Source organism: Aquarana catesbeiana, linkage group LG10 (assembly GCF_042186555.1).
Source record: "Aquarana catesbeiana isolate 2022-GZ linkage group LG10, ASM4218655v1, whole genome shotgun sequence".
Lineage (NCBI taxonomy): Eukaryota > Metazoa > Chordata > Amphibia > Anura > Ranidae > Aquarana > Aquarana catesbeiana.
In genome coordinates, this window is record NC_133333.1 from 131,558,805 (window position 1) to 131,575,932 (window position 17,128).

Sequence of the window (17,128 nt, forward strand, 5' to 3'; positions counted from 1 at the left end):
TTTGCAGCTGTCTTGTATCCCTCCTTAATTGTTTCCTTCATCCTTCCCTCCCCATTCTCCCCTATTCTCCTTTCTGTTTTTTTTTTTTTTAATTGAGATAAGGCAACATATGTAAACAGACTCAGTCCGTATGTGTATCATTTGTAAGATTTAGTATATGATCTGAATGGAGATATTGATATATATACATGTCATGTATGCATAACGAGCATCAATCATAAACTGAATGTAATTTGGAGAATTCACGCATGATCTATACATTGATCTAATATATATGTGTGTCAGTTTGTTCATATACGGTGTTATAGGCATCTTTGTCCTGTTTTTATGATGTATCATGCACTATCCACCTCCGAGCGATATCGATGGAATATCTGAAGCTGGTTGCCTGCTGTTTATCTACTTCCAAGTATGCAGCTCCTCGAATATGCATGTTTGTGGTAGCATACTGATGACAGTACTTTTAAAGAGATTTTTTGCTGACTAGCACCTGCCGACCTTTGCTAATTATAACTAAGACAACAATGATTGTGCAGAGTTTTGTAGATTCATGCGTTTACTATATAGCGATGTCACTGTAACACTGGCAATTCGCCTATTGTCGGACAGATCTAAAGTTGAGCAATGGAAATAGGCACTAGTTCCTACAATGCCCATAATGCATATATATAGGATGTCTCTTCTTCGGCATATCTTCCTGCACATGTGCAGAAAGCTCTGTTGTCGTCAGCCTACAATTCCCATAATGCAACCTGCTATCCTGAAATCACACGATGCTATGTCTCACGATCAGCTGTGACTGATCAAGGATATAAATATCTGTCAGCTGCTGCTAGTCCTGTGTGCAGTGTAATGCTGTCTCCCAGGGGCACGCTGGAGTATTTGTATCCTGAATGTAAGTACTTAACTATTTGCTATCACTTGGCTCTTGCTGCACTAAATTCCCTATATGCTATTAGCATTGCTGCAGTAAAATCTCTACATGTTATCACCGTTTCTATATTTAGCTTAAATCTGTTATTATATGCTTATAGATGCAACGATGAGATTATATTGAGCCTTCAGCATTGCTGATACTAAATCCTGGATCTAATTGGTGCATCCGGTGTTGGCCTCCCTCCCTCTAATGGCTGTTCCCATAATTAGTAACACTATCTACATGCCCTTGCTGAGATATTTAGCTATATCCAATATAGTAAGTCTGATTCTCTAACAAACCTACAAAGTTTTCTCTGCCTAAATGCATATTCTCGTTGCTGACGCTGGTTGCATTTGCTTTAATGTCAGCTTTCTAACTGCTGATTGAACTTTCTCATCCTACCGTGATTTGCATGTTTTTGCATTTCAATTTAAGGTACCGGCTTGGTGTTCTTTCCTATGCTCGCAGTTGTTTAGCGCATGATTTTTATGGTTAACAGTTTGTTTATGTGTTAGTTGTGTGTGTCTAATGATATTATATCTCATTTTAGATAGCGAGACATATTTCCTTCTCTGTCTCATCTGTGAACCTTGGCCGTGTCCTGAGGAAGCCTAACGGCAAAACGCGTAGACATACAAGGGCTCACTGCACAATAATCATAGATGCTTTATGTTACAACTGTCATTTTGTTTTTTAGATATTTGTATTTTTCAATAAATTTATATTTTTTATACTGCTATATCTTCTCCACTGTTTCTTAGCCTAAAAAGTCCGCCTCCCTGGTAATACTCAGTACTACCTTATTTTGTATCCTCAATATTTTATGGACATGGCTTATCTCTGGTGCACTTTCCTCCCCTTGTTTTGAACCCTTGAGAGTAGAAAGTGGCTGGGAGTAGGCAGTTCCAGATACTATAATCCTCAGAGACCCTGAGGAGTCTGCTTGTCATGTCCCTGCAAATTTGCGGTGGACGGGCTCCCTTATGCTTCAAAGCCTGCAAAAGGACCCAAGAATATGTGGCATAAAGGAGAAAGGATCACTATTAGTTGGCAACTCTCCTTCACCACCTTTACAAGGGGAAAGTCTCAGAACTCATCCCATCCCCACAGAGAGTGCAGAAGATGAAATCTCTTGAGGACACCTTATAGATGAGTTTATCTAATGCTTTTCCCAAGTCCGGTAGGTTACAGTGCGCGGAAAACGTAATTTTGAGGCTTCTGTTGGTCAAGAGAGGAGCGGTAAAGAAAGAGCAGCCACCTAAGTGATGCATTTCATAATTTTTTTAGTCCTCACCGCCCAGGGCTGTCAGCTTCCACATTCCATTGGCAGCATCTGCATCACATGGTGGATGATTATCTAGGGGTGAAAACAGGGATGGAGAGCTTTCCAGTCGACGATCCACCGGCTTACTGGGTCATGAGTATAGACCACTGGCCAGAACTTACCCAGTATGCAATTAAGCTGCTGGGCTGCCCTGCATCCAGCGTGCTTTCCGAATGGGCATTCAGTGATGTTGGAGGTTTTGTAACTGATAATAGAACGTATCTGTCCACAGACTCCATGGACCGTCTGACATTTATCAAAATGAATCAGTCCTGGATTACCAGCAGCTATGCAGCCCCTGATGCCGATATCACTGATTAAGTGTTTTAGGGATGTGGAATCTCTGCAGGACTTCTAGGCTGCCTAGCGTTGTGGGTGTTGATTTCATCTGGAAGATTTTTTTTGGTGTGGTTTCATGGGCACAATTAACACCCAAAGACCAATTTTACTGCACCTGTTTAACAGGTGCATATCGTTTCAATTTTTGACAGCAAAGCCAATCCTTGCTTTCATCAAGAGTACCTCTATAGGGTTACGGTGTGAAGGTGCCATGGACACCCAAAGACCAATTTTTCCACACCTGTTTGACAGGTGTATATCATTGCAATTTTTGACAGCAAAGCCAACTCTTACTTTCATCAAGAGCACCTCAATAGGGTTACGGCGTGAAGGCGCCACCGACACCCGAAGACCAATTTTTCCACACCTGCTAGACAGGTGCAAACCATTTAAATTTTCATTTTAATGCTTTCGCTTTAACCACTTGCTGCCCGCCCACCATCAAATGACAGCTGTGTCTTCGGCTGTGTCGTTCTGGGTGGACGTCATATTATGACTTCCCAGAACGACCGCTTTCACACGCCCGCAGGGGCACGGAGCGCCCTGATTACAATTAAATGCCCACCACTGCCAGCAATCAGTGCCCACAAGTGCCAGAAATCAGTGCCTACAAGTGACAGAAATCAGTGACTACAAGTGCCAGCAATCAGTGCCCACAAGTGATGCCAGTCAGTGCTGGCTATCAGTGCTGCCCATCAATGCCCATCACTGCTGTCCATCAATGCCCATCACTGCTGCCCATCAATGCCCATCAGTGCCACCTATAGGTGCCGCCTATCTTTGCCCACCAGTGCTGCCTATCTGTGCCCATCAGTGCCCACCAGTGCCACCCATCAGTGCCACCTATCAGTGCTCATCAGTGCCACATATCAGTGCCACTTATCAGAGCCCATAAGTGTGGCATATTAGTGCCTCCTCATCAGTGCCACCTAATCAGTCCCCATATGTGCCGCCTCATCGGTGCCCATAAGTGCCGCCTCATCAGCGCCCATCAGTGAAGGAGAAAAATTACTTATTTACAAAATTTACTGACAGAAACTAAGAAAAACTTTTTTTTTTCTCAAAATTTTCAGTCTTTTTTTTTTTTTAGGAAAAAATAAAAAACCCAGAAGTGTATTAATACCACCAAAAGAAAGCTCTATTTGTGTGAAGAAAATGAAGAAAATGATAAAAAATTTCACATGGTTAGAGTCTAGTATGACCGCGCAATTGTCATTCAAAGTGTGACAGCGCTGAAGGCTGAAAAATGGCCTGGGCAGGAAGGGGGTGTAAGTGCCCTGTATTGAGGTGGTTAAGCATCAATAACAGGGGGTCGTTCGGCCCATCCCCACTCACAAACAATACTATTAAACTGTTATGCCACTGTCCAGTGTATACTGTACAGGACACAAACTTGCCTGCCACCAGATGCGGATTGTCACTTGTCACGTCACCTACCTTCAGCTGCAGCTTGTCACTTGTCACATTACCTGCCTTCAGATGCAGCTTGTCAATTGCCATGTCACCTATCTTTAGATGCTGATTTTCACTTGCCATGTCACCTGCCACCAGATGCGGATTGTCACTTGCCATGTTGCGTGCCACAAGATGTGGATTGTCACTTGCCACGTCACGTGCCACTAGATGCAGCATGTCACTTGCCACCTCGTTTGCCACCAGATGCGGATTGTCACTTGCCACATTGCCTGCCACCGGATGCAGCTTGTCACTTGCCACATAACCTGCCTTCAGATGCAGCTTATCACTTGCCATGTCACCTGCCTTCAGATGCGGATTGTTATTTGCCACGTCACCTGCCTCCAGATGCGGATTGTCACTTGCCATGTTGCATGCCACAAGATGCGGATTGTCACTTGCCACCTCACCTGCCACCAGATGCAGCATTTCACTTGCCACCATTGTCTGTCACCAGATGCAGCTTGTCACTTGCCACATCACCTGCCACCAGATGCAATGTGTCACTTGCCACCACACCTGCCGCCAGATGCGGATTGTCACTTGTCATGTCGCAGGCCATCAGATGCAGCTTGGCACTTGCCACCTTGCCTGCCACCAGATGTGGATTGTCACTTATCATGTCACCTGCCTTCAGATGCAGCTTGTTACTTTCCACATCACCTGCCTTCAGATGCAGCTTGTCACTTGCCATGTCACTTGCCACCAGATGCAGATTGTCACTTCCCACATCATCTGCCACAAGATGCGGATTGTCACGTGCCACCGTCGCCAGATACAACTTGTCACATCACCTGCCACCAGATGCACCGTGTCACCTGCCACCTCGCCTGCCACCAGATGTGGATTGTCACTTGCCACCTTACCTGCCACCAGATGCGGATTGTCACTTGTCACGTCACCTGCCTTCAGATGCAGCTTGTCACTTGCCATATCGCAAAAAATGGCCTGGTCATCAAGGGTTGAAATCCTTCCAGGGCTGAAGTGGTTAAATAAACTGCATTAAATTATAAACTGGGATTATTTATTATAAATCACTATTAGTGAAATAATTCAAGGGTCTTTTTACATTGGAGTGCCATGCTCGGTACTATAAACATATGCTTATTCTGTAGTAGTTATGCTGCAGTTGAATGATTCTTTATAGGAGTGACAGCAGTAGTTTACAAGCTGATATCAACATGGCATAGCGTCTGGACATGGGGATACTAGCTCACATGATTGCTGTGCTCAGCTGCTATCTTTGTCAGAAGACTGCACATTCATTTCTGTAATGGATAGTGTTAAAAAAGAGAAGGGCTTATAGTATTTATCTGCAAATTAGAACCTGGCAAATCATCCACAGAGGAATTTTTCTTTTCATTCTTTAATTTCTGGTTTCTGTATTTTTTGTTTTGTTAATGGATCATCAGCACGAAGAGCCAGCTGTATTTCTACATGAGCTACGGTACTTTCTTCAGGGTTAAAATTGCTGTGGGATTAGGCATGGATACTTATTTCTTGGATGTTCTAAAAGTACTTCTGAAAAAAAATTAGGGGTTCTTATCAAGTTAAATGAATGTCAGATAAACAGTTTAAATTTGTAGGAAATAATAACAGTGTTGTTTTTTTTCCCTTTTTAATTTATTTATTTAGAGAAAATGTTAATTTCATTTAGTTTTGGATAATGTGGGGAAGGAAAGGAACTTCCTTTTTTAAAGGATTTTTAGTATTTTGTGTTGCCTTTAAAGAATGCCTTTAAGAAAACAGGGAATTAGAGGAATTTCTCCACTAGAAATTAAAATCTCATATTATAGAGTGAAGTGGCTAGAAAATCTATTATGTTTTTACCGCTGACTGTATGGCCGGTGGGAGATATCCTTTCATTTCTTGTTATGTCACCAGGAAAGGAAGTGTGGGGAAATATTAACAGGATATAAAATGATATAGCCCTTCCCACTCTATCAAGAAATGAAAATAAAGTTTGGACTGGAATACTCTAATGCAAATTTTGTAAATAAAAGTGTATAGGATATGTGGCCAGGAAAAGGAATTCGATCCCCTTAATTTTTTCACATGACTTGCCAGTAGTATTTATGTGTCTACCTGTTGTAATCCAAGTTCACAAAGTTTAGGTTCCTTAAAGCTTTGTATTTTTCTTCCTGAGCTGCACATTTGTGTAGGTAGGTATTGAGATTCAGTACATCTGCCAAACTGAAATCCTGTGAGATTTGAACAGCTATCTTGACACAGAAGTTGTTTAAATGGCAGAGTTCTTAAATGGCAGCCAAATAACCGCAAAGATTTTTGTGAATCACAGGGTGACCCAGTAATGTTATACCTTTTAAGGGAAGTGCTTCTCAGGCATTCTGTGGTTAGTTAGCGCACATTGTATCACTATTGAAAAAGTGCCTTGATGATAATCTTATCTTTTCTGCCGGAAAAAGTGTGCAATCTGCATTGTATAATGCCATTGTTGTAAACTGATTTATTTCTGTGATCATTTAAATTCTTCAATAAATTAACATTTAACACCTTCCTGCCGGCCTATAGCAGATTGATGGCTGGGCGGGCCTTTCGTCCTTCTCAGTAGACGTCATTCTAGATAGCAAGAATAACTTGCCAGAAATTTGTGGCAGTGTTGAATTGTAAGTCTTGTTAATTTGCTGCACATTTTCACTGGCAAGCTGTACACTTGCAGAGCACTTGAAGCACAAGTTCTAGTTGACACTTTCCCAATTTGTAACAAATTTGCATGGCAAGTCTCTAGCAAGAGCAAAGTTGCAGGGGTAAGTCTACAGCAAGAGCTCTGCAAAATGACTATCGCACAACATAACTGAACCAGAACTTGCAGCAGACTTGCAGAATGTTTGTAAAGAAAGTTGATCTGGAGCCATGCAATGCAGACGTGCTGCAATTGTGCAACAAACTTGTGAAGCCTGGCAAATCTAGCAATAGCTGAGCAAGTCATTTTCAAACTTGCAGCTCAATTGCTTGCTATCTGGAATAAGACATCCTCCCAGAAGGTGCTGCAATGACTGATCACTATACCAGCCCCTTTACTGCCAGTACCATGTGATCGAGCAAGCTCATGCAATCGCATAACAACATAACAATAAAAATAACAATGCATGGCTTCCTTTCATGCCATCCATTGTATACATTTGTGTTGCTAGCTGTGATTGGTCACAGTGATCACAAGTACAGACAGGGCCAATCACAGCCCATCTAATTACATGTGATTAGCTGTGGCCATCCACAGCTAATCACAACAAAAGACACTGAAATGGTTGCTTATCCCCTTCCCGCCGAGCGTACGCAGATGTGTGTACTTGGCTTTCGGGGGTTATACCGGGATGATGCCTGCAGCTGCAGGCATCATCTCAGTACTGTTTTTTAGAGCCGGCGATTGGCTTTCCAGGTATAACAACTGATGCGGCTAATAGCCGCTCATCTGTTATACCGGAGGAGCAGGAGGGGACGTCCCCCCTCCCGCCGCTCTTACCGGGCCTCCCGATCCACCGGGAGGCCCAATCACCAATCCGCCGCCTCCGGCGGCTAGTGACAGTCTGGAACGAAGCCGTAAGCAGCTTCGTTCCAGCCTCCTAATTGTAAACGCGGAAGCAACGTCATGACATCACTTCCCGTTTACTCGGCTGCCAATGGCGCCGGTTTTAAAAAAATATACAGTGTTCAGAATCACCGAAAATGGCAATCTGTATACTTTGAAGTTCAGGAGACTTTCAGACCCCCGATCCCTCATAAAGAGTACCTGTCACCACCTATTACTGCCACAAGGGATGTTTACATTCCTTGTGACAGCAATAAAAGTGATCAAAAAAATTTTTTTTTTAAACACAATTTATAAATATAGAAATAAATAAAATAAATAAGAAAAAAAAATTTTTAAAGCGCCCCCGTCCCCACAAGCTCGCGCAGCAAAGAAAACGCATACGGAAGTCGCGCCTGCATATGTAAATGGTGTTCTAATCATACATGTGAGGTATCACTGTGATTGTCAGAGTGAGAGCGATAATTCTAGCACTAGACCTCCTCTGTAACTCTAACCTGGTAACCGTAAAAAAAATTTAAAGCGTCGCCTATGGAGATTTTTAGGTACTGTAGTTTGTCGCCATTCCACGAGTGCGTGCAATTATAAAGTGTGACATGTTTGGTATCTATTTACTCAGCGTAACATCATCTTTCACATTATGCAAAAAAATTGGGCTAACTTTACTGTTTGGTCTTTTTAAAATTCATGAAAGTGTCCTTTTTCCCAAAAAGTTTTGTTTAAAACACCGCTGCACAAATACCGTGTGATATAAAAAATTGCAACAATCGCCATTTTATTCTCTAGATTCTCTGCTAAAAAATATATATAATGTTTTCTAGCAAAAAATACGGATTTTACCAAATGTCAAAAATAGGCTTAGTCATGAAAGGGTTATACCAATTCACTGGTATAAACAATCAAAATGTGTAAAAAAAAAACCACTGTATTGCTCTGGCGTTAAAAAAAAAATCTTATTTTAATTTTTTTATTACTTTCTATTATTTTTTTTACATAGTGTCACCAGTCAGTGTCCCTGATAACCGCCACACTAGTTATGATAACGCTGTACTGCACTTGTGGAATTTTTTTATTTTCTTAATTTTCCCAACAAATTGTGACAAAATTACAACTTCAAAAAACTCACAATGCCTCTTACTAAATAACTTGGACTGTCTACTTTCCAAAAAGGGGTCATTTGGGGGTATTTGTACTGTCTTTGTGTTTTCATGCCTCAAGAAAATAGATAGGGTGTCAGTAGATCAGGATTAATCAATTTTCAGATATACTGTATATACTGTATCTCAACTGTATCTCACAAAAGTGAGTACACCCCTCACAGTTTTGTAAATATTTTATTAAATCTTTTCATGTGATAACACTGAAGAAATGGCACTTTGCTACAATGTAAAGTAGTGAGTGTACAGCTTGTATAACAGTGTACATTTCCTGTCCTCTCAAAATAACTCAACACACAGCCATTAATGTCTAAACCACTGGCAACAAAAGTGAGTACACCCCTAAGTGAAAATGTCCAAATTGGGACCAAAGTGTCAATATTTTGTGTGGCCACCATTATTTTCTAGCACTGCCTTAACCCTCTTGGGCATGGAGTTCACCAGAGCTTCACAGATTGCCAATGGAGTCTTCTATCACCCCTCCACGACAACATCAAGGAGCTGGTTGCTCAATAGGTTTTATGTCTGGAGACATGCTTGGTCAATCCATCACCTTTACCCTCAGCTTCTTTAGCAAGGCAATGGTCATCTAGGAGGTGTGTTTGGGGTCATTTTCATGTTGGAATACTGCCCTGCGGCCCAGTCTCTGAAGGGAGGGGATAATGCTCTGCTTCAGTATGCCACAGTACATGTTGGTATTCATGGTTCCCTCAATGAACTGTAGCTCCCCAGTGCCGCCAACACTCATGCAGCCCCAGACCATGACACTCCCACCACCATGCTTGACTGTAGGCAAGACACACTTGTCGTTGTACTTCTCATCTGGTTGCCGCCACACATGCTTGACACCATCTGAACCAAATAAGTTTATCTTGGTCTCATCAGACCACAGGACATGGTTCCTGTAATCCATGTCCTTAGTCTGCTTGTCTTCAGCAAACTCTTTGCAGACTTTCTTGTGCATAATCTTTAGAAGAGGCTTCCTTCTGGGACGACAGCCATGCAGACCCATTTGAAGCAGTGTGCGGCGTATGGTCTGAGACTGACCGGCTGACTCCCCACCCCTTCAACCTCTGAAGCAATGCTGGCAGCACTCATATGTCTATTTCCCAAAGACAACCTCTGGATATGACGTTGTGAGGGGGGGGAGCTAGTGAACCACTGAAAGACCCCAATACGACTGCCAACATCCCAATATACAACTAGAAAGGAAGTTGCCACAGAGTGGACTTTATAGGCAGGTTGGGGGAGTGTGAAAGAGTATTACAAATGTATAAAATATAACAAAGTTTATTCATCACATAAAGTAAAAACAATTCCCAAAAGAGGGATAATAAAATACATAGTAGCATAGCATGATGATATAAATAAATACAGAATACAAAACAAGCACCCAATTCATGAGGCAGGCTGTAGCACTGAGCTGGCCAAGATGGAGTAATGGTCCAACAGGCTTCAAGATGTTCATAGTTGAACCCGAAACCGAACGCGTTTTGGAAATGTTTTGTGTGTTCCTTGTTCAGGGTAAAAGAAAAGGGTGCACACGATCTATAGATACAATAGAAAAACAATCAATACAGTATTCAATGAGTAAGGTTAACACATGGACCATAGTATGGCAGAATCAGAATGCACACTTACAAGTAATCATCATGTACAAAAGCATTAGCTGCATATTAATGATGTATTCCAGCAGGACATCAAACTCACTCAGCGGACATTGATATCCGCCTTGTTGGTACGCTCGTACCGTATATTGACAACAGCAGTAGCAATGTCCCCGCAGATCTTCTCAAGCTTGTAAGAACAAGTAGAATGATCTTACTAGATACTGGTTACTCTGAGCAGTATTGAGTGGGCTCCATGCTGACCATGATGGTGGATGTGCATGCATGTGGCTGGGCGGAGTGCAGTGTACATGCCTCAAGTGGATGAGATGTGCACTTCTCCCTCCCACTCCCGTGGATGCCCTCCCCTTTAGTGTGGTCATTTCCTGTGTGGTCATTTCCTGTGATGTCATTTTGCATGGAGGAAGCGATTGGCTGTTGGGGCCATGACTTCCTGTTTGTTATTCCTTTTTTTGCTGATGAATAAAAGGTGCCTGTGCTCGTGAGGGCAGGCAGTCGAGCGATGGGGCTAAGAATGTGGGGACGGTGACTATGTCTGTTTACTTGGGGAAATGCGGGAGACAGGGGTTGATTAAGATGCATTATACCAAAAGGCTGAAAGGGCGCTTAGTAGCACAGGAGACATGGATTGCTCATAGCGTATAGCGAAATCTCCACGTCAACGGGGACCGTAAGCAGTCAGACATAATAAATTAACCCCTGTTGAAATGGGCAATGGGGGTCTGTAAATAATGATATGTAGTAAGAAAATGCAATGGAAGAAAAGGGCAGAGAGGGCAAGAAAAGAAAAAGGAAAAAAGAGAAAAAGGAAAGAAAGATCAAAATTAAAAACTAAAAGAAAAGCAAAAGAAAGAAAAAAAGTAAAGAGAGAGGAGAAAAGGAGAGAAAAAATGGAAATACAAACAAAAGAAAAAATAAAGAAAAGGAAGAGGGAAAGAAAAAACGAGAAAAGAGAAAGAGAGAAGGGGGGTGCAGGAAGCAAGGAAGCAAGTTGCCAGAAGTAATAGGTTTTATCTAAGTGATATGACAAGAGAAGTATGTAGAACATAAGAAAGGGAAAGTTTGGGTAAACATTACTTACTCTGAAGGAGCGTCAGTCCGATATGGTGTGAGGCTGAGGGAACATCCACCTGATTGAGCTCTAGCAAAAAATCACGGTCTTTAAATGGGGGGTTGTGACAGACCTAGCCAGGAGAGAGATTTTTGGAGGGGACTGAATGCTAGCCTCTTGCCGATCGATCGTGGGCCCTGGCATTTGGGGGAACGGTGCTCTTTGTGAGCTGTATGCCTGGGGACCCTTGAGGTGGTATTACTGTGGATTCGGGTCCTGGTCCCCCAGGACACACAGACTCTGGGGACCCTGGATTTGCCATATTAGGATAAGTGGCTTATTCATAATGCTTGGACAAATACTGTTAGGAGATGCTGATGTAAATTCCAGCCAAATTCTGGCCTAAAGGTCATGTCTGAGTCATCTAGGCTGTCTAAAGGGATTAGTTAATTAGCCCATGTTAATTGGGTTTCTGGTCACAGGTGTATGTTCAGAGTAATATGAGCAGGAGATATACACCTCCTCTTTTACTGTATAAAAGAGCCTGTATTTTGCAATAAAAGAGATTCCTGGTTGAACTTACATACAGCCTGCCTGGTGTTTGTTCTGAGCTACACAACTGGATTAGAATGGCACATAGCTGTAGTTCTAATCCCGGAGCATCGGATGACTGAGCAATCAGATGTTACGATCTGCAATCTGATTCTATAGCCGCAGAGGAGTGTCGGAAGAGTGGAATCGAGCGAGCAGGGGCTCGTTACAGTGGTAACTTCACCCCCACCTCTGGATATACTAAATTGCTGTCAGGGGAGAGGGGAGAAAAGAAATCCAGTCAGTAATGAAACAGTGCAGGAAAGAACATCTGCTAGTAAACGTAAATGAGGGAAGGGGAAAAACAGACTTGGTATGACAGTAAAGGCCCTGTGTACACTGACCATATAACAATCATAGGGTGGGCCATATAGGTCTCCCCAGCTGGATCTCCCGGAGATGCAGCCACGCCAGCATGATGCAGTAACATAGTAGCCAGGAGAAAGAAGCCGCCGACACAGAGCATTGGCCGCATCATCAGATACACAGGGAGAAGAAACGGTGCATTTCCAAAGCCATAGATATGGCGATAACTCCACCAAAACATCCTCTCCCACAGACATAACATACATCGTCAAGGAATCTCACAACTCTGAAAGTGACATGCATTTGTAATGAATAAAAACGTACAATCTACATGCGATTGTGACAAACAAGTAGATGCAGATTACATACAGTAGTAGATGTCTATATTACGGAAAAATCTAAATCAGAGAACAAAGTCAGTCAGGGAATCTAATAACTCTAGAAATAAATCACATTGGTCTTAGATGAGAACATACAATATTTTGAAATATGGATCAATCATCTAGAGACAATGAAGGAAGAGAGGGAGGGACTGGAAAAAGAGGACACTATATAAACCTGCAAAGCGGCAGATCAATGTGTAAATCAGTGTAAAATTATAAGTCTTTGTCCCATGCTCTTGAAGAAAATCCTTCCAAAAATGGTTTTAGATTGAAAGCTTCATTCAATCCAGGTGCCTTAGTGGCCTCAAGTTCAAAAATCCAATGCAGCTCCCGCTGTAGGAGAGTCTGTTGAAATCTCCACCGCGGGAACCAAGGTGGACCCGGTCGAGGGCCAAAGAACATACCGGGGCGAAAGAGCCCGCATGTACCATAGATATATGTCGACCCAGGGCAGTTTGGGATCGCGTTCGGGATCGAGTCTTGGCAATCTTCTAAAAGCTTAGGCAATCTTTATGTAGAGCAACAATTTTTTTTTTCAGGTCCTCAGAGAGTTCTTTGCTATGAGGTGCCATGTTGAACTTCCAGTGACCAGTATGAGAGAGTGAGAGCGATAACACCAAATTTAACACACCTGCTCCCCATTCACACCTGAGACCTTGTAACACTAACAAGTCACATGACATCGGGGAGGGAAAATGGCTAATTAGGCCCAATTTGGATATTTTTACTTAGGGGTGTACTCACTTTTGTTGCCAGCGGTTTAGACATTAGTGGTTGTGTGTTGAGTTATTTTCAGGGGACAGCAAATTTACACTGTTATTCAAGCTGTACACTCACTACTTTACATTGTAGAAAAGTGTAATTTCTTCAGTGTTGTCACATGAAAAGATATAATAAAATATTTACAAAAGGTGAGGGGTGTACTCACTTTTGTGACATACTGTATATACCATACTTTGTGGACTCTATAACTTTCCTGCAGACTAAATAATATACACTGATTTGGGTTATTTTCACCAAGGAAATGTTCCAGAATACATTTTAACCCAAATTTATGAAGAAAGATAATTTATTTGCAAAACTTTATAACAGAAAAAACATTTTTTTTTTTTAAATGTCTTTTTTTGTTTATTTAGCAAAAAATAAAAACCCTTAGTGGTGATTAAATAGCACCAAGGGAAAGCTCTATTTGTATGAAAAAAAATTGATACTTTTTTTGGATACAGTGTTGCATAACCGCGCAATTGTCATTCAAAGTGTGACAGCGCTGAAAGCTGAAAATTGGCCTGGGCAGGAAGGGGGTTAAAGTGCAAATGTTGACTCCTCACAATTTTCTGATACACTGATTAGACCCTACCCACACTTGGCATATTCAACAAGATATGGATAATCCACCTTCAAGGGAGTGTGTGACTTGAGTTGTTACCATGGTATCTTTGGGAGCAACTTTTGCACTGGTACCCAAGTATAATGGCACCAACATCACCCTGGCAGATTGGGCAGAGAGGCTGGAGAGGGGGCGGCTCGCCTGTTTCTAGTGTTGAGAACACATCTTCATGATCTGGCAATTATCTCCCTGGGAGGTGATGCTATGAGAGCTGCATTTGTATTGCCAGATGCTGAATGAAACACTTTGGCAAAAATCGTGACCTGTTTCTGTAAGGTGAAGTCACCACTGATATACTGTAGATCGGAAGTGTTGGCGGTGTGCATGATAGGGACATATTGAAGGAATTGTGGAAAACAGGCAACCTGAAGGAACTACTTCATCTTGTCCCAGGCTTAAAGTGGTATTAAACCTAAAAAATAAAATGTTATATATTGCAGCTTCTAAATCCTTAACCACTTCCCTACCGTGCAAATTCTGACATTACTCTCCAACAGTACATGTAAAAATCATCTTTTTTTTCTAGTAAATTACTTAGAACCCCCAAACATTATATATTTTTTAGCTGAGGCTCTAGAGAATAAAATGGTGGGTTTTGCAATCTTTTTGTCACACTGTATTTGCGCAGCTGTTTTTCAAATGCAAATTTTTGGAAAAAATACAATTTAATGAATTTAAGTGCACACAAACACAGTATAATACTCAATTGTTTGGTAAATTATAAAAGATGGTGTTATGCCGAGTAAAAAGATAACTAATATGTCACTAATATAACTAATATGATTCTTTAAAAGCCTTTCCAGGTTACCAGTTTAGAGTTGCACAGGAGGTCTGGTGCTAGAATTATTGCTCTTGCCATAACGTTCACAATGGTAACTCACATGTGTGGTGCGAACACAGTTTACATATGCGTAAATTCTTTTTTTATTTTATAATTTTTATTTATTATTACACTGTCACTAAATGTTTTTTTTTTATCAGTTTCATTGCTATCACAATGAATGTAATAATCCCTTGTGATAACAATAAGTAGTGACATGTACTCTTTACTAAACGATGCTGTTGCAGGATTCACTTGGTACCCGAAGCCCTGCAGTACATCTGCACACTGGGAGAGGAGGTTGGGGATAGATAACTCTTAAAAAATATCCAATTGTGAAAGAGGGAGGAGGGGAGGATCCAGGGCAATAGTTTAGTTAGGGCCAATAAGTTTAGTTTAGGGTGAAGGTCTGCTTTAGGCTGTCACAGCAACAGTTTTTTTCTTATTGGGATAAATGTTTTACATAAAAGATAAAAAGCTGACCATTGTTAGTAACTCTGTCAGAGTTAAATGGATTGTCTTAACCCTATAGCCACTTTTTCAAAGAAGTTAAAAAAATAACAGACTGCTAGCTCAACAGGTGAAAATACAGGAAAAAAAAGTAAACTAATGCAGTCACCACAACTAAGAATTAGTAAGTGGCAATTGTGTTATTTAAGGGTTTTGCTCAAGTGTAGTGACTTTGACAATTAAGTTCAATCCAGACAGGAACTATTTTTCAGGGCTTGTAGGCCCACTTTTATTTAAAGAAAGTAAAAAGTTCAATTCCAACACAACAACAAAGTTACTCTTGAAGGTGTGTTCAGCATTCCTCTTTCAATGCTACACAGCAACATAAATGGTTGCTCCAGTCTCCTGGTTTGCTCCGGCCTCATGCTGCAAGCCTCTGTCTGGTCCTCCAGACTGTCTCAACAAAGTCAGGCTATCTCTCTCATCTTTCCCAGGCCTCTCACAGCTCCCTGCTGCTCTGGCCCACACCCTGGCCTCTGGGCAGGGGAACTTCCTGTCTCTCAACTGGAGCCCAGAACTACAGACTGCCCCTTGATTATAAAAGCTGTGTCCACCGGAACACTCAGCCTGCTTGTCTTCTGTAAAATATGGACATAGGGTTAGAGGCTTCATCCCTCACAAGACTCTTTGAAGTCTCTGGACTCAAGAATTCAAGCTGGGAGTTACCAATCCTTGAGAAAACAGAACAAACAATTACCTCCACCCAGAACCGACATTCTGGAGTTCATCAACCTGCATTCGTGACAACCTGTGTGACCTTTACCTCTTCTAAAGCAGGGACAGGGCATAGCACTGTCACACAATATAATACATTTTTATATTTGGTTTAAATACTGGTTTAAGATGATCTCTTCCTGCCCAGTGGCCATCAGGCAATCTGCTTAGTTGACACCGGATCCAAAGTGATCACCATTTGCTATACTTTCTACCAGCATTAGTTTGAATAAGCCTCAATGTTAGACCCATCTTGGCTAACCTTGAAGGCTAACAGTCTCCCTAATCCTGTAAAAGGGGTCACCTGAATGTCCATTCAAGTGTTTGATCAGACAGGTAATCAGATTAGGGTAGTGGAGACCCATGGTTGAGCTACAGCAAAAGTCTTGGTAGTTCTGGGTATGAATGCCCAGCAGGAGTGGTATTTAGGGCTGCTAAGGGAAGCTTCAGTACATCTAGTAACGCACCCAAGGGATTGAAGGGAACAGATCCATCTCCAAAATCTGCTCAACATTTATTAGGCCCAACAGATGCAGAATACCTGGCAGACTAAGAAGATGGTGCGGTTGCCAGCCAAAGGATGAAGATATTACTGTGACAGGAGTCAGTTTTGTCCACACCCTGTAAGGGCTAGAAAAAAATTACAAGTGTGACCTGGAGGTAAGGGGAAAATGGCGGGCAGTCTTTGACTGTAGTGTATTGTGGTAAGGTGCTCGTACAAATAGTTGATTGCTCCTTTACAACTTTTACTGCTAACTATCTAATTAATTAAAAAAAATTTAAATATGCAAGTTATTTGATCAGCGGTCTGAATGCTTAGTGTATTCATGGGCTGATAACCAGTATCCGCATTATTAATTATTCATTTTATTCACATTATTATTAATAATTTCTATATATTTTTTTCTCTGTATGGATTTTTTAATTTTTATATTAATTTTATGTTTTTGTATCCATATAATCAACTATTTAATTTTAATTATTTTTACACTAT

At 41.5% G+C, this 17,128-nt stretch overlaps 1 long non-coding RNA gene across 1 annotated transcript; it reads left to right on the top strand.

The window, feature by feature from the left end:
- The first annotated feature begins 763 nt into the window (after window positions 1–763).
- On the top strand, window positions 764–1,658 carry LOC141110065 (uncharacterized). The gene is made up of 3 exons (XR_012236227.1): window positions 764–895; window positions 1,035–1,195; window positions 1,470–1,658. It is a non-coding gene; the product is annotated as an uncharacterized lncRNA (long non-coding RNA).
- The last annotated feature ends 15,470 nt before the right edge of the window (window positions 1,659–17,128 follow it).